The sequence below is a fragment of the Macaca fascicularis genome, chromosome 9, assembly GCF_037993035.2.
Source record: "Macaca fascicularis isolate 582-1 chromosome 9, T2T-MFA8v1.1".
NCBI lineage: Eukaryota > Metazoa > Chordata > Mammalia > Primates > Cercopithecidae > Macaca > Macaca fascicularis.
In genome coordinates, this window is record NC_088383.1 from 71,678,925 (window position 1) to 71,688,685 (window position 9,761).

At 44.3% G+C, this 9,761-nt stretch overlaps 1 pseudogene; it reads left to right on the top strand.

Moving 5' to 3' along the window:
- The first annotated feature begins 4,996 nt into the window (after nt 1-4,996).
- Nucleotides 4,997-7,540, top strand: LOC123575480 (protein FAM32A-like; annotated as a pseudogene).
- The last annotated feature ends 2,221 nt before the right edge of the window (nt 7,541-9,761 follow it).

Sequence of the window (9,761 nt, forward strand, 5' to 3'; positions counted from 1 at the left end):
CAGGGTTTCATTCTGTTGTCCAGGCTGGAGTGCGGTGGTAGGATCACAGCTCACTGCAATCTTGAACTCCTGGGCTGAAGCGATCCTCCTGGTTGGCCTCCCAAAGTACTGGGATTACAGGCATGAGCCACCATGTGTGGCCTTCACTAGCAGTTTTACTAGAAAAGCCTCTCATTTGCCATCTCACTCAGTGTCTCCTGGAAGAGGCTCCCTGGGAGGAATTGCTGTCACCAGCTCCTTAAAATGCCACCTGGAGGTCCTTCAAGATGCCAGGCACACCCCAAACCAGGGCCTTTGCATTGCTGTTTCTCCTGCCTGAAGCCCTCCTGCCTCAGGTATTTGTGGGACTCAATCTCTTTCTTCATTCAAATATGGCCTCATCGGAGGAACTGTCCTGAGCGGCCCGTCTAGAACAGCATCTCTCCCTGCCCTGATCACTTCTTCCTCCTTGCCACCTGACATTCCAGGTATTTATCTGCGTGTTATCATCATGCCTCGGGGACAGCGAGCTCTAGGAGAGCAGGGACTTGGCTATAAGCAGAGCTCTTTCCTCAGGGCCTAGAATATGCCGGCGCGTGGTGGGTCTCAATAAACCTTTTTGGATCATGTGGTTCACAATGCCTTCCTGGATGGCTCTACTGCTTCCCAGGAAAACTATATCCCAAACATCCCAAGTTCATTCTGAGGAATGGGTCTGTGGCCAGTGGACAACTTCTAGAGAGGTAACGCCACCCCACCAGGCACTGAGATGGGCAGGTTTTGTGGCTGACTCCCTCTGCCTCTGGCTTCTCTCCTGCCAATAAGGTTAAACAATAACAGCAAGAGACTGAGAGCAGGAATGGGGGCTCCTAGAATAAAAAGACATTTACTCACACAAAGGGGAAGCAGGACAAAGCACCCTACTTCTACTGAGACACAGAGAATAATCCCTGGAAGTGGGGAGCACTTACCAGTCCTGTCTTTCAATGGTGCAATTGTCTGGCACCACAGAGCTGTGAAAGCTGTTTACAGATGGGCTTTCACACTTGAGCAAGGAAAGAGTCTGCTATTGACTGGTGCTGCCCAAGGTAAACCTTTCATACGTCTCCTCTCTGCACAACCATTGCATTTTACTCACATGGAAGATCATGTTTACTCCTTGGGCCCTTAAAGGGCTGATGCTGTTGAAGCAATTATTCACTGTCTCATGCTGTCTAAACCTGTATTTCAAAGCTGTGTCTGGCGTTAGAAATAAACTCCATTGGCTTGTGGGGTTTTTTTCGTGTTGGCATTTGGCCTTGTTGGGCAGTGGGAATTTTCGAGCTGACAATTCAAACAGTATCTTGTGATGGAAAGTGACCAAATGGATATGGCCATGGATCTGAAATGAGGAATTGGAATACTAGGAATATAATTATGTTTTGCATGACATCAATTTTTAAAAATTTAACTGATAAAATTAAACAACTCACAGGGGTGGAGAGCGAGGGCTGAAAAACATTTAGACTTGAGTAAGATAATTAACACAGCAGTTAGCTATATTTTGTATTCTGCATTTGTCCTTTGTCACATGCACTGTTTGGCCCTATTGCCAGAGCTTGCCCTATGCAGAGTCTGGCCACGTAGGATGACCAGACACTCCCCCTTGAAACGAATCCCTTAGGGTTGGGGTGGAAATACGTGTTTGATGATACCTAGTATATTCATTGCCCATTTAAAGTCTACAAAAATGGCATAGGCCCAAATGAGAGCCAGGTGGAGATCATGGCCTCAGTAAAGGGTCTTCAGGCACGTCCAGCTCTGGAACAAGCCCACACATACCCATCTCCATCTCTGTGCGTCCCGTGCTGGCTCACTCAGTAAGATGGCGGGTCCTTCAATGGTGGGGTCTGTGAGTCATTCCCCTTTGCAGCCCCTGGGCCTAGAAAGTGCCTGGCACACGTGCTCAATATAGGACCATTGAATGGAATGGAATGATTATAAAACAGAATTTTAGCAATGGAGGGACTTCAGAGATCATTAGGCCAGAAGCCTGACATTATAGCAAAGGGCCTACAGAGGTGATGCAATTTGCCTGAGATCCCGTAAGCCTGGCAGCCACCAACAACCAGGGCCTTTGCTTCCTCATCAGACCTTTTTCCACTAGAAAAACAGGTGTTTCAGGCCGGGCGCAGTGGCTCACCCCTGTCATCCCAGCACTTTGGGAGGCCAATGCAGGAGCATCACTTGAGCCCAGGAGTTTGAGAGCAGCCTGGGCAACATGGCAAGACCTTGTCTCTACTTAAAAGAAATCAAAAGTTAGCTGAGAGCATAGCGTCCTGTGCCTGTGGTCCCAGCTATTTGGGAGGCTGAGGTGGGAGAACTCTTGATCCTAGGAGATCAAGGTTGCAGTGAGCTGTGATTGAGCCACTGCACTCCAGCCTGGGTGACAGAGCAAGAATTTGTCTCAAAAAAAAAAAAAAAAGACAAAACAACCAAAATCTCCCACGTGTTTCGGAGTGGGAGTGGTCTTGGCATTCGTGAACAAGTTTTCCAGTTGTGTCCATGTGCGTGTGTTCGTGTGTGTGTGTGTGTGTTTGGTCACAGTGAATTTCTTTCTGGTCACAGGATTAAAAAAAACAAAACCCTGAAGTCATCTGTGTAACGCTCTCATTTCGTAGACGAAGAGTTGAGGCCCAGAACCTCAGCGTAGCTGCCCAGGCTTCACAATTGGGTATGCAGTAGGCAGAGCCCGAAGATGCCTCCTTTTCCGGGAGCTGAACTCAGGGCTGTCCTGGGTGTTTCAGACCATTAGAAACCTCCCGAGTCGTCCACAGTAGGTGAGAATGCATCACTGTCCCCCATCACAGCCCAGCACAGTCCACAGCGGCAGCTCCGTGGAAGTGCTTAGCCCACCCTAGGGGCTCAGAGAGCCTTTGCTGAATAAAGGAAAGGCTGCTCCCAGGGCTGTTTTGAAGTGGGCCACGTAGAGAATGGCTATAAAGTTACCACATAGAAAACAACATACATTTTGGCTGGGCACGGTGGCTCACACCTGTAATCCCAGCACTTTGGGAGGCTGAGGCGGGTGGATCGCCTGAGGTCAGGAGTTCAAGACCAGCCTGGCCAACCTGGTGAAACCCCATCTCTACTAAAAATAAAAAAATAAAAAAAATAGCTGGGCGTGGTGGTGGGTGCTTGTAACCCCAGCTACTCGGGAGGCTGAAACAGGAGAATCACTTGAACTCAGGAGGCAGAGGTTGCAGTGAGACGAGATTGTGCCATTGCACTCCAGCCTGGGTGACAGAGTGAGACTCCATCTAAAAAAAAGAAAAAAGAAAGAAAGAAAAAAAGAAAACAACATACATACTAATAGAACAATTACATCTATATGCATTTTGTCTTCCAAAGAATTCACCTTGTGAGGCTATGTATGTTTATTTCAGTTTGCTACTACTGTTCAAAACACTTTTAAAATATATCCTTTGGCATTCCCTCCTGAGTTCATTAATCAGTCATAGAAAACCAAAGTCTCTTTACTTAATGGTCAAATTTTCTTTTTGACCTAAACACAATTTTCTCAGTGTAATCTCCTATCATATTCATCGTATTTTTTTTTATTAAAAGATGTTTATTAAATGTCTTTTGCATGCCAGCATCACTGACTTTGAGATTTAGTATTCAATCATTATATATATATATATGCAGTGAATATTTATTGAATGCCAGGCACTGTGTTTATAAGCACACCATAGAAACTGATTTATTTAATCCCACAACTTTAAAAGGTAGCTGGGCAAGGTGGTGCGAGCTGGTGGTCCCCGCCACTCAGAAGGCTGAGGTGGAGAACCGTCAAGGGCAATGTAGCAAACCTTGCCTCTGAAAAAAATAAATAAATAAAGTAGGTAGGTATGGAAACTGAGGCTTAGAGGGTTAAACGGATTGTTTCACAATACACAGCTAAGAAGAGAGGGGTTTAAATCCAGCTCTGACTTCATAGCCTAATAGCTTAAATATTCTAATATTTACCAAGTTAGAACACACTTTTTTTTTTCTTTAGAGACAAGGTCTTGGCATGTTACCCAGGCTGGAGTGCAGTGGCACAATCATGGCTCACTGTGGCCTCAACCTTGTGGGCTCCAGTGATCCTCCCACCTCAGCCTCCCGAGTAGGTGGGACTACAAGTGCATACCATCATTCCTTGCTAATTTTCGAATTTTCCATTTTTTGTAGAGATGGGATCTCATTATATTGCCCAGGCTGGTCTTGAACTCCTGGGCTCAAGCGATCCTCCCAACCTCGGCCTCCAAAAGTGCTGGGATTACATATGGACTATAACCTACCAAAGTGGTCTTCTATTGCCAAACATTTATATATATGTATGCATTGTTTTGAGACAGAGTCTTGCTCTGTCACCCAGCCTTGAGCTCAGTGGTGCAATCTGGACTCACAGAAACCTCTGCCTTCAGGGTTAAAGTGATTCTCGTGCCTCAGCCTCCCAAGTAGTTAGGATTACAGGCATATGCCACCATGCCCGCTAATTTTAGCATTTTTAGGAGAGACGGGGTTTCGCCATGTTGGATAACATTTAAGTATTTCCATTAAAAATATTTCAAGTAAAAAAAATAAAAAATAAAAAACAATCAGCAGATACATGTAATAAAAAACATAAAAATTTAAAAATGTATTTTAAGGGACAGGTGCTGTGGCTCATGCCTGTAATTCCAGAGTTTTGGGAGGTCAAAGCAGGATGATTGCTTGAGGCCAGGAGTTTGAGATCAGCCTGGCTAACATAGTAAGGCCTCATCTCTCTACAAAAAAATTAAAAACTTGGCCGGGGATGGTAGTACACACCTATACTCTCAGCTACTTAGGAGGCTGAAGCACGAGAATTGCTTGAGCCCAGGAGTTTGGGCCTGCACTCCAGCCTGGGCAACATAGTGGGATTCTGCCTCTCTCTCTCTCTCTCTCTCTCTCTCTCTCTCTCTATATATATATATATATTTTTTTTTTTTTTTCAGGAATTCTATGATGCACATCCTTGGACATAAATCTTCACATACGTTGCTTGATCTTTTCTCCAGAAAAAATTCTGCTGCCTACCGAACTGCAGGCTAGTGACCTGGGGGCCCACAAGCAGGTCCAGAAGGGACCCCTGAAGCCAAAGGGCATCGCAGAGCTTGGAGTGACCAAGCAGAAGAAGAAAAAGAAGCACAAAGACAAGGCACAACTCAGGAAGCGATGGGAACAAGCAAAAAGAATGAGGAGGAGAAGTGGTGCGACCTGGACAGGCTGACCCCAGCCCAGGAGAAAGTGCAGGAGAAGCGACAAATGGAAAGGATCCTGAAGAAACATCCCAGACCCACCAGCAGAGAGAGGAAGACCTCAGCAGACGCCTGGACGCCCACACGGAGCATCGCGACACCCCCAGAGTCAGCTGGACCCCGCAACCACCCACCGCTGGGACAGAGCAGCATCCAGGGGACGCAAAGGCCAAGTCGGGTCGTGTCTGTTTCCTCTGGTGTATTCTAGAAACTTTGCTTTACACACACCCCTGCATCTTCTGCTACAAAGTGCTTTTCAAAGCCATGCACCCCATTCTGGAACTTGATTAAAGTAAGCCTGTTCTTTTACTTTGTTTAGGTTTCTTGGTAACACCTCGGAGATACATCCTTTTGGTTTGGATTGAAAGTTTCTGAAAGTCTCTCCAGAGGTACCGCCCATTTCTGCGTCCGGGCCATGTAAAAATATTTTACCTGCTAGTGGCACCTATAATAACGCTCTGAGGCCAACCAGCTGTCTTTGCCTGGATGAGACGGACCCCAAAGGATTGGAGCTAATGCCAGCGTGGCCTGCAGTGTGCAGACCCCCACGGGGCCTAGCGTGGGCACCTTTCCAAGCTCCATCCAGCTTGGGGCTTATGCTGTTCCCTGCAGGCCACAGGGAAGCCACTTGCAACTTTGTCGCCTTGACTTCCTCCTCAGCCACCTGGCCGGTGGGACGGCACAACCTGGGTAGCAGAACAACCACCTAAGGCAAGGATGGGTCACACACCTTGTCTCTTTCTGAGCCCATTCCCCCAAACGCCACACCCTTCCAGGCGCCTCTAATGGGTATTGTCAAGGCAGGCATCACTGCATCACTCATGGGTCACAGCATTCTTTGCATTGGAAGCCAGACGCAGACTGTCTCTGAATCCTCAGCCCGGGGCTCCAGGCAGCCTCTTGTATTTACCCAGAGTTGGTACATCACATGGAGCCCGTTTGGCATTCCTGCCCTAAGGACACCTCAGGGTGACAGGACCAGGGCAGAGCCCCAGCACAAACAGGCATGGGTGTGGCCACCTGGGAGGCCCAGGTGGCAGTGCTAGAGGGCTAGGATCTTTGAGGGCCTGTGTGTCCTGGATGAGGCTGCATATGCTATTGGGAGAAACGATCTCTGTTGACATAGATATTGAAAAAATAACAAAGACAGAAGAGAAAAACCAAGTGTGGAATTTGGGGTTGTCCTATGTGAACTACAGAATAAAGCAAAAACCAGTTATTGAAAAGAAAAAAAAAGACAAAAGAAAAAAAGAAAAAATTCTACACACAGTATTTCCAGGTCATATTTTTAAAGCCTTGACTGTCTTCTACATATATGAAGTCCTTGTTTACAGTGCTTATGTTACCATTATTTAAAGTGTTGATAATCTGACCAGGCACAGTGGCTCTCGCCTGTAATCCCAGCACTTAGGGAGGCAGAGGCAGGAGGCTACTTTGAGTCCAGGAGTTTGAGACCTGCCTGGGCAACATGGCGAGACCCCATTCTCCACAAAAAGGAAAAAAAAAGACACACAAAAAAGTAAATTGTTGGTAACCCAGGAGATATTAAAAGGTATTTAATTTTTTTCTTATTTTATCTGCATCTCTAGGTTTATTATTGAAAGTAAACCTTTCGGCCAGGCGTGGTGGCTCATGCCTGTAATCCCAGCAGTTTGGGAGGCTGAGGTGGGTGGATCATTTAGATCGGGAGTTCAAGACCAGCCTAGCCAACATGGTGAAACCCTGTCTCCACCAAAAATACAAAAATTAGCCAGGTGTGGTGGCGCACACCTGTAATCACAGCTACTCGGGCGGCTGAGGCAGGAGAATCGCTTGAGCGTGGGAGGCAGAGTTTGCAGTGAGCCAAGATGGAGCCACTATACTCCAGCCTGGGCAACAGAGTGAGACCCTGTCTCAAAAAGAAAAGAAAAGAAAAGAAAGAAACATTTCTTTTTTTATTCGTATTCTTCTTTTGTGAATTGCCTTTGTCCATTTTCCAAATGGAATGTATGCTTTTCCTTCTGCTTTGCAAGGGTGTTTTCTAAATTAAGGATATTAGGCCAGGTGTGGTGGCTCACACCTATAATCCCACCACTTTGGGAGGCCAAGACAGGTGGATCACCGGAGGTCAGGGGTTCAAAACCAGCCTGGCCAACATGGTGAAACCCAGTCTCTACTAAAAATACAAAAATTAGCCAGGTGTGATGGCACATGCCTGTAATCCCAGCTACTCGGGAGGCCGAGGCAGGAGAATCGCTTGAACTCAGGAGGCAGAAGTTGCAGTAAGCTGAGATCATGCCACTGCACTCCAGCCTGGGCAACAGGAAAAAGATTCCATCTCAAAAAAATAAAAAATAAAAAATAAAATTAAGGCTATTAATCTTTTGTCAGGCATTTACACTGCCAACATCTTGTCCCTGTTTGTGGTTCGCCTTGTTATTTTTAAAAAAATCAAATTTAAGTTACTATGCATCTCTTATAATTTTTCTTTAGGTATTATGCTTTGAAAAATCTTTACCACTCAAGATTATAGAAACACTTTCTATATTTTCTCGTTATTTTGTTTATAGTATTTCTAAAAAATAACTGATCTATTTGGAACTTTACCTTGATGATTGGCATGCAGTGGGGACTCCAGCTTAATTTTCCCCAACAGAGACCAATATTCCAGCACGATTTGCTTGCATAATATTTCCCCTCTCTGATTTTAAATTCTAACTTTATCATATGCAAAATACTGGTGTATATGTGAGTCTGCTTCCAGGTTTTAAATTTTATTTTACTGATCTGTCTATTCTATGCCAAATCTGTTTTAATTACTGTGGTTTTATAACAGATTTTAATAATTAGGCAAAATCCCCTCATATTTCTTTTCTTTCCCAACAATTTACTGACTCGTCTCTCCCAAAATTGCTTCAAGATTTTAATGGACACTGCACTTCATTTATTAATTAGTTTGAAAAGAACTGACATCTCTTATTATTGCCTTTTCTCACACGGGTATGTGACATGTTTCCCATTTATTTATCTTCTTTTATGTACCTTGGCAAAGTTTTGCTCTATTCTTCATTCAGATCTTATATACATTTTTAGAAGTTTATTCCTGGGTGAAATATGTGTGTGCATGCATACATACACATATAAACATATGTGTGCATACATGTATATATGTATATGTACGCACACATGTGTGCACACACATATGCATATGTACATATATGCACCTATGTATGCATGAACACATTTATATGCACATACATGCACACATGTGTATATGCACATATGTATGCATATACACATGCATATACGTATTTATGTATATGTGCATGCATGTGCATATATACATATATACATGAATACATATGTGTATATGTATGGAATATATATGATGTGTGTATATATACATAGCACACAAACACGTGTATATTTGCTATAATTTCTACTTGCATCAGATCTTTTTCTTCCTATTTTCAAACTGATTATTAACAGTAATATTCAGTCACTCAACAAATACTTACATGCTACTGTGTGCCAGGCACTGTGCCAGACACAAGGACCATGCTAGTGTACAAAACAGAGACGGTCTATATATAGTATTGATCATTTATAAAATATTGATCATCTTTGCATTTCTGGAACAGGATCTGCTTGGGTATAAAATATTATTTTAATATATTGTACTAATGAATTAAATTTGCTAGTATTCCATTTAGGACGTGTGTTTATAAATTCCATATAAATAGCCTAAGTGAGACTAACATGTTCTAGCTTGAGTGTGTGTGTGTGTATGTGTGCGTGTGTGCGTGCGTGTGTGCACGCATGTGGTTGGTTTTGGTAGAAGGGTTATGTTAGCTTGTGAAATAAACTGGAAACTTGCCGTTATTTCTGTATTTTATGTAGCATTGGAATTGTTTCATTCTTACTCCTTAACAATCACATTAAATTATAATGTTCAAACTAGAAGACTCAAACTGAGAAAAGGCCCCAATTGTCCTACATCTCAAACCTTTGAAAGAATTTACGGAAATGGGATAGAATGGAGGTTTACACAACAAGACACCAGATGACAAGACATGTCTTTCTTGTTTTGGTCCTGTCCCCTCAAAGGGGACCAGCGGCCTTCTATGTTCACTTCTTGAAAGGACTGACTTTTTTCCCAGGGAGGAAAAGTGTGCCCTTGTCTTCCAGCTGTTTGATACTCCTGGCGAATGCAGGACGGGACTGATGCTGCGAGACAGGGGATAACGGATTGGCTTTGTACAAGGTAGGTAGGAAACTCCAGTGACAGCAAGCTGAGGGCAAAACACAGCACCATTACTGTTCCCGTCTCATAGAACCTGCAGATAGCTGACACAAATGAGAGTCCCATATCTCCCACTTGTCTTCAGCCTTTGAGTCTTTCTGAATTTCTGTAACTACAGCTGAATCCGTCAGGCCAGTTCCATGTCCACGGCAAGGTGCAACGTCAGGGCCAACGTGTGAGCCCCAAAGTCCTGATTC